Raw genomic sequence first — 25555 nt, 5'->3', positions numbered from 1 at the left:
CTTCTGATACATATATATCGAGCGATAAATCATAAATAAACTTTTGCGAATTTTCCTTAAAATTGCTTCAGATTAAAATGTTTCCCATATTTTTACTAACATTGTGTTCCACCTTAGTGCATTTGCCGACTTAAATTTTGAGTCTATAGATTTTGTAGAAGTCTATCAAATTCTGTCCAGATCGATTGATATTTAAATGTATGTATTTGGGACAAACCTTTATATATAGCCCCCAACACATTTGACGGATGTGATATGATATCGAAAATTTAGATCTACAAAGTGGTGCAGGGTATAATATAGTCGCCCCCGCCCGACTTTAGACTTTCCTAACTTCTTTTTCGTAAAAACTTGCCAACAATGTATTGGGGACTTTGTTTTCATAAAAACTTGTCAACAATATATTGGGGACCTTTTTCAGGATTTTTTTTTTATTCAAATTGGGGATTTTTGGGGACGAAAGAATCATAATTTGGGGAGAAGAGCTATGAAAATACTGGCAAACTGGTTGTCTAAATGGCTTCAATAACTTTTCACTACACAAATAAATCTGTGGTGCAATGGGTTATTTGCGTCTGGTAATTCAAATATTTCCACTTCCTCTGGTACCACATGCCGTATGATAAACATATCGACAACCTCAACGAATAACGTATACGGCATAGGGTACGACTCGTGCAACAATCATAAAGAAATGTTTTGTACCAGACACATAATAGAAAGATGAGTGATTTTTATACCCTAAACCACATAGTGGTCAGGGTACAATAAGTTTGATCGGCCAAAAAATGTGCCTACCAGAAATATTGATTTTAGACCCCATAAAATATATACCGATCGACTCAGAATCACCTCCTGAGTCGATCTAGCGCTTGGTGTCCGCACGTCCGTCCGTCCGTCTGTCCATGTATTTGTTGTTCACAGGATTCCGGTCGCAATTATTAACCGATTTTGATGAAATTTGGTACAGGGAGTTTTTTGAGCACAAGGACGAACGCTATTGAATTTGGAAGAAATCGGATCAAATTTAGATATAGCTCCCATATATATGTATCGCCCGATTTCGACAAATGGGGTCACGTTGCGCGTTTTTTCAAACGGATCGTCACCAAATTTGCCAAGAGGTAATCTTTTCCATTGACCTTCAAGTCTGCAAAATTTCAACCAAATCGGTTCAGATTTAGATATAGCTCTCATATATATGTATCGCCCGATTTTCAGAAATTTGGCCACAAAACCTTTATTTATCAACCGATCTTACTCAAAGTTGGCTAAATATAATCTTCTATAGCACTAACTATATGTGCGAAAAATCATCGAAATCGGTTCAGATTTAGCTATAGCTCCCATATATATGTACCGGCCGATTTTTCTAAATTTGGCCATAAAACCCTTATTTATATACCGATCTTACCCAAATTTGGCTAAATGTAGTCTTCTATAGCACTAACTATATGTGCAAAAAATCATCGAAATCGGTTCAGATTTAGATATAGCTCCCATATATATGTATAGCCCGATTTTCCCAAATTTGGCCATAGAACCCTTATTTATTAACCGATCTTACTAAAAGTTGGCTAGATCCAGTCCTCTATCGTACTAACTATATGTGCAAAATTTCATCGAAATCGGTTCAAATTTAGATATAGCTCCCATATATCTATCGCCCGATTTTGAAAAATTCGTCCCTAATAACCTTATGTTTGACCATACAGGCCTCATTTCGTAATTGATCTTACTCAAATCTTGCACAATGTAACCTTTTGTGGTATTAATCAAACCAGCAAAATATTATGCAAATTGGTTGAGATTTAGATATAGCTTCCATATATATGCATCGCTCGATTTTCCCAAATTTGGCCATAGTAATCTTATTTATTAACCAATGTTACTCAAATTTCAAATTTTGATGTACTACAAATTTGTATTTATTACCCACACTAATTTAACGATTTTCTCTTTTTTAATAATGGGCTCAATATTAGTGGCATACTAACTCCGTAGGCGCAATATCAACACAGCCAGTAGGGGAAATTCCCTATATGTAGTGTTTTTCTAATATTTAGCGTCTTGTAGGGACCTAGGACCACAATGTAGGGACATTTTCACTCAAGACAATTTGTAATAATTTTTACATTTTGGTGGCTCTAGAGGAGGAAATTAGAAGCCGGCAAGGCTTGATCTTTAACAATGTGTGGTAAACTTTATTCCTGTAGAGAATTTTGTCAACATTTTATTTCTATAGAACATTTTGTCAAAATTGTACTTCTATAGAAATTTTTTCAAAATATTATTACTATAAAAAATTCTCAAAATTTTATTTCTGTGGAATTTTTTCTCAAAATTTTATTTCTATAGAAAAATTTCTCACAAAAAAAAATGCTTATGATTACTAATTTTGTAATGGTGGTTTAGGGTATGATATAGTCGGCCCCGCCCGACTTTCTACTTTACTTACTTGTTAATTTTTTTTTATCAATTTCGAAACTCCCCAGCTTTGAAAAAGATTATTACTTGACTAAAATAAATGTTCACTTTTCACCTATATGAAACTTAAAACGAATGATTATTTATATCTGGGATATGCCGTGAAATGTTCTCACTAATTAAGAAACCGAAATGAATTCAAAATCATCTCCTGGGTCAATCTAGGCCTGATATTAATCCTTCCATTGGTCTATTTTTTTTCTTTTGCGAGATCGAAGTGGATAATGTTGTGATATAGCGGCTACGTAGACAAATACTCCGATTCGATTTCTTGGGCTTCTAAACACCGCAGTTTTTAAGCGAATTTCATGAAATTGAAATCTATAGCTCTTTTACATCTACAAGGATCTGCTTCGAATTTCGTTTCTGTTGGTCCATGGTTTGGTATTGATTCGGCGCACCACAATTACTATCCGTTTTGCCTGAAATTAGAAATCTACTGGTAATTTAGGTCCACAAATACGTGTGCCGGCGGGTATCGGTCCATGTTTTGACATATGCCTAATTTGGACCAATATCCCGAGTTGTTTCGTTGGGCTTTAAGACATCGCAAAGTTTCTCCGATTTGTCTGAAATTCGAAACCTCGAGCTAATTTTGGTCTACAAAGATCTATGACGACTTTGGTTTAAATAGATCCAAATTTTTATGGTCTAGATATCATACATCTAATGCGATTTGTCCGAAATTGGAAATTTAGAAGAATGTGTTTTGGTATAACTTAATGGACTTCTACATAGAGAAATTTTCAACCCATTTGCCTGGAATTGGAAATTCTGAAGTATTTAGGTCGAATTTGGTTTATATTGGCTCATGTCTTGGCTTTTGGACACCACAATTCTTACCCTGGAGGTATTTTAGGTCCACAAACAAGTGAGCCGAATATGCGCTTACCGTAAGTCGGGCGTGGACGACTATATTATACCCTGTACTACTTTGTGGATCCACATTTTCGATTCCATATCAAATCCATCAAATGTGTTGTATGTTATAGATAAAAGTTTTTGTCCCAAATACACACATTTATATCTGACTCCATCTGGCAACAAATTGTTAGACTTCTACAAAATCTGTAGACCTAAATATAAGTCGGCTAATGGCATGGGGTGAAACATAATGTTAGTAAAAACAAGTATATACAGCACTAAGTTCGGCCGGGCCGAATCTTAAATACCCACCACCATGAACCAAATATTAGGGTTTCCTTTGAAATTTCAGGAGGGCTTGAGGACTTGAGGACACTTCCCGAATATAAATTTAAAGATTTCACCTATGAGGACTATATCAGATTCTGGATTTATAAGAAACATTTTTGTTTGAGTTTTAGAGGAATCATTAACATCTCTTGTAAGTGTGCAAGAAAATTATAAAATAACGTCTTGATTTGAAATCTTTAATCTGTAGAACTAAAATCTGGAAATTTTACATTGAGTTTGAAGCAAATTTTCATGATCAGTGCGCCTTCTACACCCTCAAGAAGTGAAGTCGGTCTATATGGAGGCATTAGCAAATGGACCGATAAAAACTTAATCCGATACACGTTTGTGAGCCTAAAATACCAGAATATTTACAATTTCAGGCAAATCAGATAAAAACTACACACAAAAAATTTTCTGGTTCAATCACGAAATTAATTGATCCAATTAATTTTTTAATTGAAATGTCTTCAATCACAGAAATGATAGTATCAGTTAAATATTAATTGAAGGTCAATTAAAAAATTAATTGATCCAATTAAAAAATTAATTGGTACTATAAATGTTTGTGATTGATTTTTGTTTCAATTAAAAAAATTGTTGAATCAATTAAATTTTTAATTGAATATTTTTAAAAACCCAATTAAAATTTTAATTGGAAAAATTTTCGTGATATTTTTTTCTGTGTACGGTTTCTAGAAACACAAGGAGTTAAATCGGGAGATCGTTCTTATGGGGGCTATACTAAAATATGGACCGATACTCACCGTTTTCGGCACACTTCTTTATGACCCGAAAATACCTCTAGATTTCCAATTTCAGGCAAATAGGATAAAAACTTCGGATTCTAGAAGCCCAAGAAGTAAAATCGGGAAATCGGTCTATATGGGGGCTATACCAAAATATGGACCGATACTCACCATTTTCGGCACACCTCTTTATGGTCCTAAAATACCTCTAGATTTCCAATTTGAGACAAATTGGATAAAAACTACGGTTTCTATAAGCCCAAGACCCCAAATCGGGAGTTCGTTTTATATGGGGACCATACCAAAACATGGACCGATATAGCCCATCTTCGAACTTGACCTGCCTGCAGCCAAAAAACGAGTTTGTGCAAAATTTCAGCACGATTGCTTCATTATTGAAGACTGTAGCGTGATTACAACAGACAGACAGACGGACAGACGGACATCGTTATATCGTCTTAGAATTTCTCCCTGATCAAGAATATATATCGGAAATCGATATTTCGATGTGTTACAAACGGAATGACAAACTTATTATACCCCCGTCACCATTCTATGGTGGTGGGTATAAAAAAAAAAAATAAAATATAATATAATATTTAATTGAGAAGAAATTGGTTTTTAATTTGGTCATGAGCACTATTAAGGTCGGGCAGCACAACCGAATGATGAAGGTAGCAACAACCTATGTCGTCGGCAGACCCAACCAACACCAAATGAGATATTAGTTGTGTCGACCGAATCAGTAGGGTGGCACAACTGCCAATTGGTAGTTGCTACAACTGCCAAAAGGAGGTTGGCAATAAATTCGATTGTCACAACCAATCTGTATTCTCTGTGTATTGGAAATAGAGGAAAATTTAAATCATTTTTACAAGTTTTCGACTTAGCAGTGGCGATTTTACAAGGAAAATGTTGGTATTTTGGCCATTTTTGCCGAAATCAGAAAAACATATATATGGGAGCTATATCTAAATCTGAACTGATGCCAAATTTGGCATTTATAGGTACAAAGTTAATTCTACTCCCTGTGCAATCTTTCACGTAAATCGGATTACAAATTTGTATTTTATTGTCATAGGAGTGTAGGTAAGGTTAGGTATAGTGGCATCCCGATATTTCTGGCTCACTTAGATTATTCAGTCCAATGTGATACTACAGTGGTGAATTTCTCTCTTATCACTGAGTGCTGTTCGATTCTATGTTAAGCTCAATGACAAGGGACCTTCTTTTTATAGCCGAGTCCGAACGGCGTTCCACATTGCAGTGAAACCACTTAGAGAAGCTTTGAAACGCTCAGAAATGTCACCAGCATTACTGAGGTGGGATAATCCACCGCTGAAAAACTATTTGTTGTTTGGTCGAAACTGGGTTTGAACCCACGACCCTGTGTATGCCAGGCGTGCGTGCTAACCATTACACCACGGTGGCTCCCATAAATCGGACGAAAGATATATATAAGAGTTATATCTAAATCTGAACCGATTTCTTCCAAAATACAATAGGGTTCTATTCTGAACCAAAACACATACTTTTGCAAAATTTGAAGTCGATTTTACTAAAATTGCGAGCTAATTACAAAAATGTGTTCACAGACAGACGAACGGACAATCATGTCTAGATCGATACAGGGGCCGGCCCTGAGCAATATTGCCTTATTCTGGGTGTTGCAAACTTATGCATTAACTTATAATACCCTGTTCCACAGTGTGGCGCAGAGTATACAAATGGTTCATATACAGCTCGTAACATATATTATGAAGACTAAATTCTAAATTCAATTTCGGAAACCGTTCCATTTTAACCGACCTTCATTAGGGAGTACATATCATCAAATCCATAAAGTAGTCACCCACTACAAGGAGTTTTCAAAGGAAGTTATTGTATTTCATCTATGGTGGTGGGAATTTTCGGATTCGGAAAATCTACTAACTTCAGAAATTACCGTACAAATCATTATAATTTTTTTCAAATACACATAAACTATAAATATCAGAAACTTTAGTTGGGTCAATAATTTTATACATGACCATACATGCATACGAATGTCATACAATGTTCCAGTTTTTCATCCAAATGGAAGTATCATGTTCAATAAAAAATTACAATTTATTTTCTTACCACATTTGTCCTCGTAACCAATAGATCGAAACAAACAAATCATCATCATCACAATCATCTGCAAATATTTTCTTGTTGTGAAATCACACTCGATGTCACTTGACGACATGAATCCAAACTTAAGGGCATACTACTAAAGTCACCATAAGAAAATAGCCTAATGACATACCAAGGCAAAAGAAAAACAAAGACTTTGAGAAAGATGTATAGAAAGGAAAATGGGAATGTTTTAAAGTACATGGAACAGTGAAGAACAAGTGACCATATTGAAGGTGTCGAAGAGATAAGTTAAGAAGGAATAGAAGAACGAAAGAATCTGATAAACTGAAAATTTGTACTGTAGACCAAAATGATCACAGAAATCAAATGGGAAGAACGGTCTGTGTTAAGATAAGATAGGGGGGAAATAGAAACTTGCATTTATTTGGTGAATAAACGTGATTTTTCACCACTAAAGACTTCATGAACTTATTCCTGGTGTTACAGCAGACTTTTTATCCGAAATATCTAAAGGCTATGGATGCAATATGGCATCACGAGTATCTGCACCTGGTGTATCTAAATCTGTAGGAGATTTCATATCATCAAAAATATCATTCGTGGCACGACACACAGTGGTTCCAAATCGCTTTCTTGGAAAGCAATTGAAAGCATAAAGATATCAACATAATTTTTCTGTGTGTAAAAGCTGAGGTGTTTGAAATTGGTAACCTTGGGGGTATAAAATTTCGTTTTAGCTGTCAACTCCGCAAATTTGAACCGATTTCGATGATTTTTTCTTTGCTGGGTGTGCAATTACCTTTTACCGTTCGCACGATATGGACTCCACATTTTATTTTCTTGCAAAATTTTGAGTGAATTCGCAATTTTTCCCACAAAATTATACAAATTTAGACGAAAAAAATATATATCTACGAGTATTGTCCGATATACACTTACATAGCCACCGGAAACTAATTTTCACACCGAGACCACAGTTTTACTCCGATTTACTTGAAATTTTGCATAGGTAGCATAAGTAACATTCTAACTATACATGCCGAGTTTGGTTGAAATCGGTTCAGATTTAGATATAGCCCTCATATATATCTTACGTCCGATATGCACTTATATGGCTCCAGAAGCCAGATTTTTTCTCTGATTTGCTTCAAATTTTTCACAAGTACTACATTTAAGTGTGCCGGATTTTACTTGAATCGGTTCAGATTTAGGTATAGCCTCCATATAAACGTACATTTGAAGAAATGCATTATTTTATCCGAGTTAGTGACGTTTAGTGCAAGTTTTTGCCGCATTTCGCCAAGCACGGGTCTAAATATAATACATCGTTGGAAAGGTATGTGAAAGAGCTTTTTTTTTATGCAACGAGAAGAACAAAAAATAGAAACATTGGAAGTTTGTGGGGCACGGAACATTTTTTTCCAAAAATTCTGATTTTTGGGAATTAAAATTATGAATTGAAACCTTAACAACTTTTGAACTAATTGTGATATCATCATGATTTTTATTGATTTTTGCAGAGAAAATTGTTTTAAGTAATATTGATGAATATACTTTCCAAAATTGGTATCAAAAATCCCCAAAATACCCATAGTGGGGACATATGTTTTTTTGTAATTTGCATATTTCTCAGCTGTTTATTGGTAGGACGTTGAAAACTTTTACAGTTAGTTAGTGGACACATAGGGCATTTTGGAAAACAGATCGGTTTAGCAATCGGTGGTTTGCCAAATGAGAATTTTTGAAAACTATTTTTTTTTTATTTTTGAAAAATTGCCTATTTGGGGAGGAGAAGAACTCATATTCTACTAGACCAAAATGGCCGATAAAAGCTTAAAACGTATCCTTTTTTGGTGTTCTATAAGAAAGTAAAAAAGATTGTGAGAGATTCATAAAAATGTTACGCCAGAAAGAATGTATATGCCTTTTTCCAAAAAAAAAATATCAATATTCGATATTTTTTCTAATTTGTGAACTTTACTACTTTTAATCTAAAGTTTTTTTTGTAGGGAATGCAGTTAAGAAAAAAAATTACGAATCCACTAAAAACGGAACTTCTAGTTTCAAAATACTGACCCCACTTTGCCAAAATTTTGAGAAAAAAAATAAATTGTGGGGCCCACATCTTGCGAACAGTAAGATAATCGCTCACGCACGCGAACTTTTTCAAAATTGCGGAGTTGACAGCTAAAACAAAATTTCATACCACCGAGGTGACCAACTTTCAACGCCTACAGGTCAGCCCGTGGACCCACAAGGGTCCACAAATTTGCAAACTTGGAGGAAAACACTTCAGCTTTCATACAAAGAAAAGTTATGTTAATATCTTTATCCGTTTAAAAGTTGCAGAAGTATTTCCAAAAAAAGCGATTTGGAATCACTGTGCGGCGTCACGCGGTTATCCACGCATAACGACATTATGAGTTCATTTCTGTTGATACAGCAAAATGTTTATCAAAAATATGTGAAGGCAAAAGATGTATTATAGCGGTGAGGAGCCACCGTGGTGCATTGGTTAGCATGTATACACAGGTTCGTGGGTTCAAACCCAGTTTCGACCAAACACCAAAAAAACAATTTCAGCGGTGGATTATTCCATCTCAGTAATGGTGACATTTCTGAGTGTTTCAAAGCTTCTCTTAGTGGTTTCACTGCAATGTGGAACGCCGTTCGGACTCGGGTATAAAAAAGGTCCCTTGTTATTGAGCTAAATATAGAATCAAGCAGCACACAATGATAAGAGAGAAGTTCACCACTGTGATATCACAATGGGCTGAATTGTATAAGTGAGCCTGAAATATCGGGTTGTGAGTGAGCCTAACCTACAGCTGTGGACATATTAGCATTGCATTAGAAAAATGTAGTGCCCACCAAGAGCTCTAGCATTCTCTCCCATGTGATGACTGGAGGGGAAAAGTCATGACAGATTATTTGTCACCAAATGTTTTGCACCAGAGTTGTAGACCACTGCAGCAGCTGGCCAGATATTTTGTTAGGGTCACATGGAAAAGCTTCAGAGAACTTCCTCACTTTCTCAATTTTTGTTTTTGTGAAAATTTCTCGAATCTACCCGCGTTAGACTACTTTGGACTCTGTCCATAAGAGAAAGCCTTAAACACAGGGTAAAGGTCAGACACTTTGATCACTTTGGGATCGCGTTAGCCCACTTTGTAATGCATCCATAGGAGAGAGTTTTAAACACCGGCAGAAGACGGGCCACTTATATCACTTTGAGATCGCATTATCCCATTTTGGACTCTGTCCATAGGAGAAAATCTTAAACCCCACTCGAAGGCCGGCCACTTATATCACTTTGGGATCTCGTTAGCCCACTATGAAACCCTTTCCATAGAAGAAAATCCTAAACCACGGCAAATTTTATCACCCCGGGATCTGGCAAACCCACTTTGAACTCCATTCAGTTTTAAAACCCAACCGAATCCTGGCCACTTATAGCACATTGTAATCGCGAATGCCCACTGTGAATTATGTTTAGAGGACAAAACCTTGAACCCCTACAAAAGGCAGTCCATCCTCATCGTTTCAAGTTTACATTAGCTCAATTTTGGATCTATTTATAGGAGAAAGTCTTAAATCTATTACAATAGATTGCTATTCGGAACAACAAAAGAGTGTACAGTTGACAACATTGTCAAATCGCAGAAAGCGAAAATATGCCACACTTGAAAACAAACAACAATACAAACAAGTATATACGGTCGTAAGTTCGGCCAGGCCGAATCTTATGTACCCTCCACCATGTATTGCGTAGAAACTTCTACGAAAGACTGTAATCCACAATCGAATTACTTGGGTTGCAGTATCTTAAAACTTCTTAACACCGTTTTCTCAATTGTAAGATAGTCCACACGTGGTATATATTAAACAAAACAAGTATATACGGCCGTAAGTTCGGTCAGGCCGAAGCTTATGTACCCTCCACCATGGATTGCGTAGAAACTTCTACTGAAGCCGATGGCAAGGTATCTTAAAACTTCCTAACACCGTAATATATACCACATAGTCCATACACAGAAAATACAGATTGGTTGTGACAATCGAATTTATTGCCAACCTCCTTTTGGCAGTTGTAGCAACTACCAGTTGGCAGTTGTGCCACCCGACTGATTCGGTCGACACAACCAATAGCTCATATGGTGTTGGTTGGGTCTGCCGACGACATTGGTTGTTGCTACCTTCATCATTCGGTTGTGTTGCCCAACTTTGATAATACTAATGAACGAATTAAAAACCAATTTCGTCCCAGTTAAATATTATATTTTATTTAATTAAAATATATGTATATAATAAATCTAAATACAAAGTAGGTGACATCGAAAGATGAAAATCAACTAAATCAACTCATGTACCCTCTACCATGTACCATCTGCCATGGCGAAATCATCTTATACGTCAAGAAATCTTTACTAAAAATAAAATAAAAAATAATTAATAAATGGAATGGTATATGTTCGTGTTGAAATCAACTAAATACGATAGAACATCTATAGAAATAACATTTTGACAATATTTTCTATAAAAAAAAAAAATTTGGTAGATTATTTTTGGCTCGAGTGGCAACCATGATTATGAACCGATATGGACCAATTTTTGTGTGATTGGGGATCGGCTATATATAACTATAGACCAATAAGGACCAATTTTGACATGGTTATTAGCGGCCTTATACTAACACCACGTAACAAATTTAAACAAGATCGGGTGAATTTTGCTTTTAGAAGGGTTTCCGAAGATCAAATCTGGGGATCGGTTTCTATGGGGGCTACATATAATTATGGACCGATATGGACCAAGTCCTGCATGGTTGTTAGAGACCATATACTAACACCACGTACCAAATTTCACCCGCATCGGATGAATTTTGCTCATCCATGAGGTTCCGGAGGTCAAATCTGGGGATCGGTTTATATGGGGGCTAAATATACTTATTGACCGATATTGACCAATTTTTGCATGGTTGTTAGATACCATATACTAACACCATGCGCCAAATTTCAGCCGGATCGGATCGAATTTGCTTCTTTTAGAGGCCTCGCTAGCCAAATCGGGTGATCGATTTATATGGGGGCTATATATATATATTGGTCCGATGTGGACCAATTTTTGCATAGTTGTTAGAGACCATATACTTACACCATGTACCAAATTTCAGCTGGATCGGATAAAATTTGCTTCTCTTAGAGGCTCCGTAAGCCAAATCTGGGGATCGGTTTATATGGGGGCTATATATAATTATGGACCGGTGTGGACCAATTTTTGCATAGTTATTATAGACCATATGCTAACACCATGTACCAAATTTCAGCCGGATCGGATGAAATTTGCTTCTCTTAGAGGCTCCGCAAGCCAAATCTGGGGATCGGTTTATGTGGGGGCTATATATAATTATGGACCGATGTGGACCAATTTTTGCATAGTTATTAGAGACCAGGCTCCGCAAGCCAAATCTGAGCGTCGGTTTATATGGGGGCTATACGTAAAAGTGGTCCGATATGGCCCATTTACAATACCATCCGACCTACATCAATAACAACTACTTGTGCCAAGTTTCAAGTCGATAGCTTGTTTCGTTCGGAAGTTAGCGTGATTTCAACAGACGGACGGACATGCTTAGATCGACTCAGATTTTCATCACGCAATATTTCGATGTGTTACAAACTAGAGGTGTGCACGTGAGTAATATTTTGGTCACGCTCACGCACACTCACGACTGAGAAATCTTATTCACGCACACTCACGCACGATATTTTTTGGTAGGACTCACGAACACTCACGGAAAGAAAATTTGTACTCACGCACGAAAATTTTTTAAATGTCGTGACTCACGAAAAATGTCGTGAGTCACGAGGTATAATTTTATGAGTAATTTACCTACAGAACCTGACTGAAAACATGAGTATGATTAAAATCGAGAGCGTTATAAAACTCTTAACACCTAGGATATCACAAAAATTATAAATAAATTCAACTCCTAAGCATTTTATGTTCGTAAGCGGGATTATTTTTGTGAGCGTGTTTTTCCGAAATTCGTTACTCAAGCACGCTCACGAAGATATTATTTTCGTGAATCACGCTCACGCACGACATTTGGTTGGTTAACCACGCTCACGTACACTCACGCCTGACTGAAAACATGAGTATGATTAAATCGAGAGCGTTATAAAACTCTTAACACCTAGGATATCACAAAAATTATAAATAAATTCAACTCCTAAGCATTTTATGTTCGTAAGCGGGATTATTTTTGTGAGGGTGTTTTTCCGAAATTCGTTACTCACGCACGCTCACGAAGATATTATTTTCTTGAATCACGCTCACGCACGACATTTTGGTTAACCACGCTCACGTACACTCACGCCGTTTTCCTTAGCGTGACTCACGACTCACGCGTGAGTTACGACAATTTCGTGTCACGTGCTCACCTCTATTACAAACGGAATGACAAAGTTAATATACCACCCCATCCTATGGTGGAGGGTATAAAAAGGAAACATTGGGGATTATTTTCATTTGAAATATTGGGTTTATTTTCATAATTCAAACGAGCTTCAAAAATAAAATGATGTTATTTAGTCAAAAAAAAAATAAAATAAAGAGTTGGTTTTGTTATTTTCGATATAATTCTTTGGAGCCCACTTTTATGGGTTTTGGGTCTACTTTTAAAGGGGTCCCATATTCATAATTTCGTATTTCCCACATAGTTTAGAATGTCTTAAATGATCAAATTTCACCACAAATAAACTTCGTATGACGCTAAACACATTTTTGCAATTTTTACCTCCAATTTTTTCATAATTTCTTTAACAGGTTCAACAAAGTGTGTTTTCTTCACTGTTTTTTGAGTGTAGAATATACCATCCAATTATGATCATTATTTGCAAATAATATCTGATGCGTGAGTATAATTTTCCTAGGACACACGTACTCATCTCTATACGGATCATAGAAAAATAATACAAAAGGCCAAACATATTACCAAGGAATCATACAAATTTCCTTCGAAACATAACAAGAACAACAAAAGACGAAAAGAAAACATGAGACCAAAAGGAAAATACTACATTTAGGAGGATGTGTCAATCGTTATGTCAATGTCAAAGCTATAAATCGTTTTTCTTTGTTTTCCTCCATTTCCACAATGGAAAAACACAATGAAACCAATCTTACAAACTCGAACTCACTGCAAACAAATACGCATGCCATAATCACACACCCACGCACACATACACACACACACATAGACGAATCAGGAAACATATGCCATAAAAAAGCATGAATGCCATCAATCACCATTGATGCCAATTTTCATTTGACGATATGAAGAAAATGATTTTTCTCTCTTCGCATTGTAGGAAGTTCAGTGTCAGTGGCAAAACGCGAAAAACATGCGAAAACATTAAAGCTGAACTTCATCTAAAACCCATAAGCGATTACATCTTAGTTCCCGGAAATGATCTAGTAATGATGTTGTGCTCTTATGATAATGATAGCCATCAACAATGGAAGACATCCTAGTGGCAAGAAGATGGAATACAATTCCAGAATACTAAAAAAGTTTCAACAATGCCAAATGAAAAGTTTTAAGTGCAAGGGGAATACAATAGCAAAACAAAGTACTCAGTGTAAAGAAAATAAGGTTTTGATATATAGTCTAATTTTCAAATGGCTTATGAACCTAACATAGCTTTTTTTTTTTTAAATGTTGATATGTAACACATCGCAAAATTAGTTTCGTACCCTTGATAAGAGAAAAAATATGTTTGTCAATTTGTTTGTCTAACTACTAAGGAGCCAAAGTTTGGTAGCTGACTGTTGTAGCAGACAAAAAATGGGAATTACTATATATTCACTAAAAAAATTAATCTTCTTTTTGGTCGATGACGCATAGTTTTGGAGATACGAGCAAGTCAAGTTTTTCATGTAAAAATTTCGATTTGTAGAAATTTGGTATGAGATTGTGGTTTTTCTTTTCGGGTGGTGGCGATCACGAATTAAGATCCTTTTCGCCCTAGGATGCTTAGTTTAATAGATATGAGCAAAATAAATTTTTCAAAAAAAGTGTAGATTTTTTCCAGGATAGGAATGGAGTTTTGGATTATTTGGGGGTGATCACGAATTAAACTCCTTTTCGCTTTTGGACGCATAATTTAGGAGATATGACCAAAACAAGTTGTTCAGGTAATAATTTTGTGTACATAATTGGATGCAATTTTGGATTTTTGGGGTGGTAAAAATTATTTTTTTTTTTTCAATCTGGGATGCTTAGTTTAGGAAATATGAGCAAAACATGTTTTCAAATAAAATTTGCAATATTTTCAAGAGTTTTCTGGAGATTTACGTTAAGTTTTGAATGCCCAGTACGCCTTCATTTGCTCAAGAAGTCAAATAGGGAGATCGGTCTATATTGGGGTTATACCAGGATCGATACACACCATACTTTGCACACACATTGTGGTCCTGACATACCTATAGATTTCTACTTTCAAGCAAATTCGATAAAAAAAAGATGCTAAAGACCCCAAATCCTGAGATCGGCCTACATGGTCGTTATACTCAAACAATGAACCAAAACACCATATTCGGCACACTTATTTTCAGATCTAACATAACGCTAGATATCACATTTTAGGAAAATCGGGTATACCAAAGCATTGACGCACCAGTTTTCAAGAAAATCGGATAAAAGTTACTGCTACTAGAATCCCAAGACGTGAAACCGGTGGATTGATCAATATGGGGGTCAACCATACGGATTTCGTCAAGAATTCCGTCAAGAGTTGTATGCGCTCAGTCCGTCAGTCAATTAGTTCGTCCGGAATCTATATGTTATGTTATATGTTACGTGTGGGAGGTGTGCTCCGTCACACCCAGTATCTCTCATACTCACCACCCACGTCACTGTTATATCAAAATGTGAACCGATATACACCATATTCCGCACGGTTATTTGTGGCCTTATGCTGCCTCCAGATTTCTAATTTCAAGATAATCAGATAAAAACGACGGTTTCCAGGAGGCCAAGAAGTCAAATTGGGAGACCGGTCTATATGGGAGCTATACCAAACAATGGACCGATACACACCATATTCGGCGCAGTTATTATTGGCAGAGATGGTCTGTATCAAACTTTTTCAGGTTTGCGACTGTCGCAAAGTTTTAAACGTCGTAAACGTCACATACGTGTCGTAAATGTAGAAAAAGTAACAAAAGTCGCAAACTCAAAATACTTTAGTCGCGTCAGCAAGGCAGCAAATTCGATGATATCCAAGACGATGGTATGTGCGAAGAGAAAGTTTTAGTCCCCACATTTTCCCTATTTCCTTTTGCACGAGTACAGAGTAACCGTGGATTTTCTCGTCCTTTTTTAGCTTTAAGTTCAGTCTCCTGTCCAATATAACCCCACGGTTTTTTGCACACCCACCAACGAGAATTTCGATACCACCTAAGAAAATAGGATTGACCGTGGGAAAACTTTCACAAATTTCTGCAGAAACTCACAGCGAATGCTGTCAAGCTAAATTAAAAAATGTACAGGATTTCTTTTATTCAAAATTATGTTTTCTACAGTATTTAGGTTTACGACTTTTGCGACATACGTATTATACCGTCGCAAATGTATGTCGCAAAAGTCACAGTTTGTGACAGGCCAACCCTGATTATTGGTTCTACCAGAGACCCCAAATTGGAGGGTCCTTTTATATGGGGACTGTATCAAAACCTGGACCGATACAACCGAAGTTGCTTTTAAACACAAAACGAATCCGTTTCGAAATTCAGGATGATAGCGCCCCGATACGAGTATAATGAAAAACTTATTATACCCCATCACCAAAGATATAAAATCGTCTTGTTTTAAGAAGGGCTTAGTTTAAGTAGCAGCACCTTCAGGGGGCTATGGTTACCGTGCCTGCCTTGCATTCATAGGGTCGTGAGCACGGTTGCCACTCAAGCCAAAAATAATCTAGCAAAATTTGAAGAAAATTTTAATAAAAAAATAACTACCAAATAAAAAAAATAATTTAGCAGTGTTTGATCAAATGTTTGTGGTTATTATGAAAAAATATGTGTCTTCAAAAGAAATGTTTTATTATTCCCTCCACCATAGGATGGGGTATATTAACTTTGTCATTCCGTTTGTAACACATCGAAATATTGCTCTAAGACCCCATAAAGTATATTTATTCTGGGTCGTGGTGAAATTCTGATTCGATCTAATCATGTCCTTCCGTCCGTCTGTTGAAATCACGCTAACTTCCGCACGAAACAAGCTATCGACTTCCAACTTGGCACAAGTAGTTGTTATTGATGTAGGTCGGATGGTATTGCAAATGGGCCATATCGGTCCACTTTTACGTATAGCCCTCATATAAACGGACCCTCAGAGAAGCATATTTCTTACGATCTTGCTGAAATTTGGTACATGTTGTTAGTATATGGTCTACGATCCCCAGATTTGGCTTGCGGAGCCTGAAAGAGAAGCAAATTTCATCCGATCCGGCTGAAATTTAGTACATGGTTTTGGTATATGGTCTCTAATAACCATGCAAAAATTGGTCCACACCGGTCCATAATTATATATAGGCCCCATATAAACCGATCCCTAGATTTGGCATGCGGAGCCATCCGATCCGGTTGAAATTTGGAACATGGTGTTAGTACATGGTCTCTAACAACCGTGCCAGAATTGGTCCATATCAGTCCATAATTATATATAGCCCCCATATAAACCGATCCCCAGATTTGACCTCCGGAACCTCTTTGAGGAGCAAAATTCATCCGATCCGGCTCAAATTTGGAGTGTGGTGTTAGTTTATGGCCGCTAACAACCATACCAAAATTGGTCCATATCGGTCTATAGTTATATATAGCCAATCTCTAATCACACAAAAATTGGTTCATATCGGTTCATAATCATGGTTGCCACTCGAGCCAAAAATGATCTACCAACATTTTATTTCTATAGAAAATTTTGTCAAAATTTTATTTCTATAGAAAATTTTGTCAAAATTTTATTTCTATAGAAAATTTTGTTAAAATTTTGTCAAAATTTTATTTGTATAGAAAATTTTTTCAAAATTTTATTTGTATAGAAAATTTTTTCAAAATTTTATTTGTATAGAAAATTTTGTTAAAATTTTATTTCTATAGAAAACTTTGTCAAACTGAATTATATACGTATGTATGGACTTACTTACAATTTAGAAGATGGTGTTAAGAGGTTTTAAAATACCTTGCCATCGGCAAGCGTTACCGCACTCAAGTAATTCGATTGTGGATGGCAGTGTTTAGAAGAAGTTTCTACGCAATCCATGGTGGAGGGTACATAAGCCTGGCCGAACTTACGGCCGTATATACTTGTTATTTTATTATTTTTTGATCATCCATTGAATTGTAAATGTGTCGAAGCTTGAAATTGTTTTAGTTTGTCTCAACAAAAGAAAATTACTAATTCTATAAAAGGCAGACAAATGGAGACTTTGATAATATGGCCTAAAGGAAAAATTAAAATGTTTAGAGATATTGACTTCTACAAAAGGCAGGAAAATTTAGACTTTGATAGAACGGCGTAAAACAAAAATTTAAAAGAACGGCGTAAAACAAAAATTTTAAAGAAATTGATTTTATAGAAAATTTAGTCAAAATGCCAAAATTTTATTTGAAAAGAAAAATTTTCAAATTTTATTTGTATAGAAAATCGTTTAAAAAAAAATTTTTCATTTGTTTTTTTGTATTTCTATCAAAATTTTATTTCTATCGAAGATTTTGTCAAATGTTTATTTCTATAGAAAATTTTGTCAACATTTTATATCTACAAAAAAATTTTTCAACATTTTATTTCTATAGAAAATTTTGTGAAAATATTATATATATATACAAAATTTTCACAAAATTTTATTTCTATGAATTTGATGTCTTTAGAAAATATTGTGTCTTAGTTGGATAGAAATATATTGCACCAAATCCTATAGAATTCAACCAATCTACCTAGAAGTAAAAAATTTACCAGTTTTTGGTAGAATTCTACCAACCGTAGCAACTTTGGTTATGCCTACAATTCAGCATCTTCAAACTTCTTTGGCCGCCCAGGGCGTTCTTTGTGTTCAACATCACAATCACCACTTCTGAAAAGATTAAAGGGCGATACGGTCAAAATTTGGGCAATATAAACTTGACTTATTTCTTTCAATTTTGCATTTAAAAAACCTGAACACCCCTCATTTTGAAGGTGTGTGTGTAGAATGTTGCTCCTATACTTGGAATTCACTCTTCAGTTGTCAAAATGACGTCCAAGCAAGAAGAGCGGCGTATCAAAATTTTGCTCGCGCATCGCGAAAATCCGAGCTACTCGCACGCAAAGCTGGCAAAATCGCTAAAAGTTGCCAAATCAACCGTTACAAATGTAATTAAAGTGTTTGGGGAACGTTTGTCGACAGCCAGGAAGTCTGGATCGGAGGGAAATCGAAAACCGGAAGCCGCTGAGACGACAAAGAGAGTTGCCGGTAGTTTCAAGCAAAACCCTAACCTCTCTCTCCGAGATGCCGCAAATAAGCTGGGTGTAACGTCTACAACCGTGCATCGAGCCAGAAAACCAGCCGGATGATAAACAAAATACGACGGCCAAAGCGCGATCCCGGATGCTGTACACGACGATGCTGACGAAGTTTGACTGCGTGGTAATGGACGACGAAACCTACGTCAAAGCCGACTACAAGCAGCTTCCGGGACAGGAGTTTTATACGGCAAAAGGTAGGGGAAAGGTAGCAGATATTTTCAAGCACATAAAACTGTCAAAGTTCGCAAAGAAATATCTGGTTTGGCAAGCCATCTGTACCTGTGGCTTGAAAAGCAGCATTTTCATAGCTTCCGGAACTGTCAACCAAGAAATTTACGTGAAAGAGTGTTTGAATAAACGTCTGCTGCCTTTCCTGAAGAAACACGGTTGTTTCGTACTGTTTTGGCCGGATTTGGCATCTTGCCATTACGGTAAAAAGGCCATGGAGTGGTACGCCGCCAACAACGTGCAGGTGGTTCCCAAGGACAAGAACCCTCCCAACACGCCAGAGCTCCGCCCAATTGAGAAATACTGGGCTATTGTCAAGCGGAACCTAAAGAAGACCAAAAAAACTGCTAAGGACGAGCAGCAGTTCAAGGCAAACTGGCTTTCTGCGTCGAAGAAGGTGGACAAGGTGGACAAGGTGGCTGTACAAAATCTGATGGCAGGTGTCAAGCGTGAGGCCCGGCAATTCGGATTTTGGAAAAGCGAAAGCCTAACTGAATATTTTTCCTGAATTTTATACTAATTGAACTTGAAAAAGAAATTTAATTTGATTTCTTAAATAAACGATTTCACCAATTTACACGTGTTTTCCCTTGACAAATTTTGACCGTATCACCCTTTAGGTTAGGTATAGTGACAGGCCGTATGTTTGAAACTGGATTGAACCCATGATCTACAGGCTACCAATAGCTACAGGCAACAGATCCAATATAGCATTAAGGGAATCTATGCATTTCCAATTATACGCACCTGGGATATACAATGACGGCAACCGGTGAGTTTTTTCTAATATTGGAAATTGTTTAAAAGACGATGGTTCTGTAATAATCTCATCCTTCTTCTTGTACAATAGTTATCATAAATGCCTTTGACTATTCAATTTGGGTCAGTTTTGACATCTAAAAAACATACAAACTTTTACACAATTTTAACTTAAATGACCCATTTTGAGACATTAAACAATTAATTCACATTATGTTTTGTTGACAACGAAAAGTCAAATGGTTTTGCATATCAAAGCTGATGTTGATGAAAATAGCCGTAAATAAAGCAGAAAGTCAATAGAATTTACAAAAACAGGCTTCATTCTTTGTTTTACCTGATTTCGTGAAACTCAGAATTCGGTTCACCTGCTTCGGATGAGAGATTAAAATACAGAATAATTCATTTCCAACTAGTCCATGAAATCAGCGACAAATTATTTTGGCAGTATTTGCTAATCATAAAAATTTAATTCATGTTCAGTTGTTAGCTGACATCCCCTCGTCACATTCTCTCTATGGATACGCCAACATTCAAAGACCAATCTCTTGTGTCCTGAATTGGCAGAGATTTTTTGGGGCTAAAGCTTTGTGTACAAATATCCATATTTTGGTTAATGTTTCAGTTTCAGTTTCAGTTTTTGTTTTTTTTTCTTTCATTGTTTCCATTTGATTCACCATCACCTTCATCCATCCTATTGTAGATTTTGGCAAAACAACATTTTGATGGCTTTTGGGTCCGTAGGAATATTTGTTTAGCTTAGTTCTTATTTTTCCCTGGCCGCTCAAAATTTATTCGCTTAATGGCCAACAAACAGTCGGCCTTTGTTACCAATTCCAAAAGGCAAATGAAAGACCAACCATGATGCCATAAAAATGTTTCAAACGGTCTCCAATTCTTGATTAGGGCATAAATTCAAATACGGGAATAAGACCGCGTACATATACGGGGGAAAGTATGAGCAACGCAAGCCTCATTGCGGATACTTAAAATGCTGTAGTAAACACGCAATGAATTGTTCGAAACGTATTTGAAAATTCACTAAAATAGTCACGCGTTTAAAGGTATTCAATGATCGACTAGGAATTGTAATGGGAATCAAAAAGAAATTCCGATAGTTTCATAGTGTGGAGAATATGAATTTTTAATTGTTTTAAAATTTAGAAAATTCAGCTTTTCGAGGTTTGCAAAATTTGGAAAATTCGACTCTATACACTCAAAAAAGTGAACTCTCTATTTCACTAAAGCCAATTTAACTTTACTCTAGTTCATGGTATTATTATATTTGGAGAAAGTTTCCTTTACCCTAATAATTTTTTTGCGTATGTTAGTTAAATGAACTAGAAACAAGTATATACGGTCGTAAGTTCGGCCAGGCCGAATTTTATGTACCCTCCACCATGGATTGCGTAGAAACTTCTACTACAGACTGTCATCCACAATCGAACTACTTGGGTAGCGGTAACACTTGCCGATGGCAAGGTATCTTAAAACTTCGTATTACCGTCTTCTCAACAAAAAAGGAAAATAAAATTTTAACAAAATTTTCTATAGAAAAAATCTTGGTAGATTAGTTTTGCCTCGAGTGGCAACCATGATTATGAACCGAATAAAATTTGAACAAAATTTTCTCTAGAAATAAAATTTTGGCAAAATTTTCTCTAGAAATAAAATTTTGGCAAAATTTTCTATAGAAATAAAATTTTGACAAAATTTTCTATAGAAATAAAATTTTGGTAGATTATTTTTGGCTCTAGTGGCAACCATGATTATGAACAGATATGGACCAATTTTTGTGTGATTGGACCAATTTTGGTATGGTTGTTAGCGACCATATACTAACACCACGTTCCTAATTTGAACCGGATCGGATGAATTTTGCTCCTCCAAGAGGCTCCGGAGGTCAAATCTGGAGAACGTTTTATATGGGGGCTATATATAATTATGCACCGATATGGACCAATTTTTGCATGATTGTTAGAGACCATATACCAACATCATGTACCAAATTTCAGCCGGATCGGATGCAGTTTTCTTTTCTTTGAGGCTCCGCAAGCCAAATCTGGGGATCGGTTTATATGGGGGCTATATATAATTATGGACCGATGTGGACCAATTTTTGCATGGTTGTTAGAGACCATATACCAACACCATGTACCAAATTTCAGGCGAATCGGATGAAATTTGCTTCTCTTTTAGGCTCCGCAAGCCAAATCTGGGGATGGGTTTATATTGGGGCTATATATAATTATGGACCGATGTGGACCAATTTTTGCATGGTTTTTAGAGACCATATACAAACACCATGTACCAAATTTCAGCCGGATCGGATGACATAAGCTTCTGTTAGAGGCTCCACACGCCAAATCTGGGGATCGGTTTATATGGGGGCTATATATAATTAAGGACCGATATGGACCAATTTCTGCATGGTTGTTAGAGACCATACACCAACATCATGTACCAAATTTCAGCCGGATCGGATGAAATTTTCTTCTCTTTGAGGCTCCGCAAGCCAAATCTGGGGATCGGTTTATATGGGGGCTATATATAATTATGGACCGATTTCAGCCGGATCGGATGAAATTTGCTTCTCTTTGAAGCTCCGCAAGCCAAATCTGGGGATCGGTTTATATGGGGGCTATATATAATTATGGACCGATGTGGAGCAATTTTTGCATGGTTGTTAGAGACCATATACAAACACCATGTACCAAATTTCAGCCGGATCGGATGAAATAAGCTTCTGTTAGAGGCTCCACACGCCAAATCTGGGGATCGGTTTATATGGGGGCTATATATAATTAAGGACCGATATGGACCAATTTCTGCATGGTTGTTAGAGACCATACACCAACATCATGTACCAAATTTCAGCTGGATCGGATGAAATTTTCTTCTCTTTGAGGCTCCGCAAGCCAAATCTGGGGATCGGTTTATATGGGGGCTATATATAATTATGGACCGATGTGGACCAATTTTTACATGGTTGTTAGAGACCATATACTAACACCATGTACCAAATTTCAGCCGGATCGGATGAAATTTGCTTCTCTTAGGGGCCTCGCAAGCCAAATCTGGGGATCGGTTTATATGGGGGCTATATATAATTATGGACTGATGTAGACCAATTTTTGCATGGTTGTTAGAGACCATATACTAACACCACGTACCAAATTTCAGCCGGATCGGATGAAATTTGCTTTTCTTAGAGCAATCGCAAGCCAAATTTGGGGGTCCGTTAATATGGGGGCTATACGTAAAAGTGGACCGATATGGCCCATTTGCAATACCATCTGACCTACATCAATAATAACTACTTGTGCCAAGTTTCAAGTCGATAGCTTGTTTCGTTCGGAAGTTAGCGTGATTTCAACAGACGGACGGACGGACGGACATGCTCAGATCGACTCAGAATTTCATCACGACGCAGAATATATATATACTTTATGGGGTCTTAGAGCAATATTTCGATGTGTTACAAACGGAATGACAAAGTTAATATACCCCCATCCTATGGTGGAGGGTATAAAAAATCTACCAAAATTTGAAGAAAACTTTACCGAAAAACTACAAAACAAAAAAATTTTATTTAAAAATTTTATTCAAGGAGGTTCAAGTGTAGTTCACTTTGAGTTTAGTGAATTAACCGAATTTATTCAGATAATTGGTTAATTGTTTTGCTGAACATAAAGGATGCGGATGAGGAATGTGGTAATTCCGAAACAGCTGTCCATCCAACCGTCTTGCAGTCTATAGGGCTTTGCCCAAATATATTTGACAAGCATACTTTTGCTCTGTTAGTTAAGCTACACTTGTAGCTACAGTTATCAAATTTTTATTTTCGTAGAAAATTTGGCAAAATTTAATTTCTATAAAAAATTTAATTAAAAATTTATTTCTGTTGAAAATTTTGTCAAAATTGTATTTTTCTAGAAAAATTTTTCAAAATTTTACTTCTATAGAAATTTTCTCAAAATTTTATTTCTATAGGATATTGTAATAAAATTTTATTTCTTCAGAAAATTTTGTAAAAATTAAATTTCTATAGAAAATTATGTTGAAATTGTATTTTTCAAGAAAATTTTGTCAAAATTTTATTTTCGTAGAAAATTTGTCAAAATTTTATCTGAAAAGAAATTTTTCTCAAAATTGTATATCTATAGAATATATTATGAATATTTTATTTCTATAGAACATTTTCTCAAAATTTATTTCCATAGAGAATTTTGTCAAAAATGTATTTCTATTAAAAAATGTTGTCAAAATTTTTTTCTGTAGAAAATTTTGCAAAATCTATCAAGACATTATTTTGCAAAATCTACCAAAACAACAAGAATTCTACTAATCTATCAAACCGTAAAAAATATACTATTCTTGGTAGAATTTTACCAACTGTGGCAACCGTGGTTTGAACCCACGACCATGTGCATGCAAGGTGGGTATGCTAGCCATTGAACCAAGGTGGCTCCCTCTCCAACAAATAAAATAAATCTTTTGATCTTGGACTTAAACCATTGAAGTTCCAAAGAGTGCGATGAACTCGATGCACAAAAAACTTTAGACTGGAAAAAGCCAAGGAGTTGCATCGCTTGTACGAGTGCGACCAGTTGCCGATTTTGATTTTATTTGAGGAGTGCAGTTTTAATGGCATCATTCTCCACATTGAACAGTTTGGAAAAAATCAAAATTATCAATTTTATCAGCCAAAGAGGTCAGCTGAAAAATTACACCAGAACCCAAAGTGTCGATCATCTCACGAAGGCTGTACGCCGGAAATGGCCTAGAATACTGCACTGCCGCTTCCGGGCACGTGTCTTGACTTTGTCGGCCGTTTAAAGATCATAATTCGTGCCAACAAATTTATGTTATTTTCGACATTTTTGTTTTTTTAATTAATTAAAAACAAGTATATAGTCCAAAGTTCAACCAGGCCGAATCTTATGTACCGTCCACTATGGATTGAGCACAATATTTCAACCTGATCGGATGAAATAACAACTACTGGTACAAAGTTCCAAGTCGATAGCTTGTTTCGTGCGGAAGTTAGTATGTCTTCAATAGTCGAACGGCTATCGCTAGATCAACTCAGAATTTCACCACAACCCAATGGGGCTGAGACCAATATTTCGCTTTGCTTTGTTGCGAAACCTTTCAAACTTCGAGACTCTGAAAACCGGGCTGAAACCGCAAAGTGGGCGCTTGTCGTGAAACGTTTGCTATCATAACTGAACACCTCCCAAATTTGGACAAAATTTAGTCGACTGTGGCTGTCGACTTTTGAGAGGTTTCCCTTTGGTCCGTTAAAAAATTGTGCCTACCAGAAATATCGATTTTAGATCCCATAAAATATATACCGATCGAGTCAGAATCATCTCCTCAATCGATCTAGCCCTTGATGTCCGTCCATCAGTCTGTCCATCCATTTTTGTTGTTCGAAGGA

The sequence above is a fragment of the Haematobia irritans genome, chromosome 1 (assembly GCF_050003625.1).
Source record: "Haematobia irritans isolate KBUSLIRL chromosome 1, ASM5000362v1, whole genome shotgun sequence".
NCBI classification, from domain to species: domain Eukaryota; kingdom Metazoa; phylum Arthropoda; class Insecta; order Diptera; family Muscidae; genus Haematobia; species Haematobia irritans.
The sequence above is the reverse complement of the archived record's forward strand: the minus strand, read 5'-3'. Positions refer to the sequence as shown.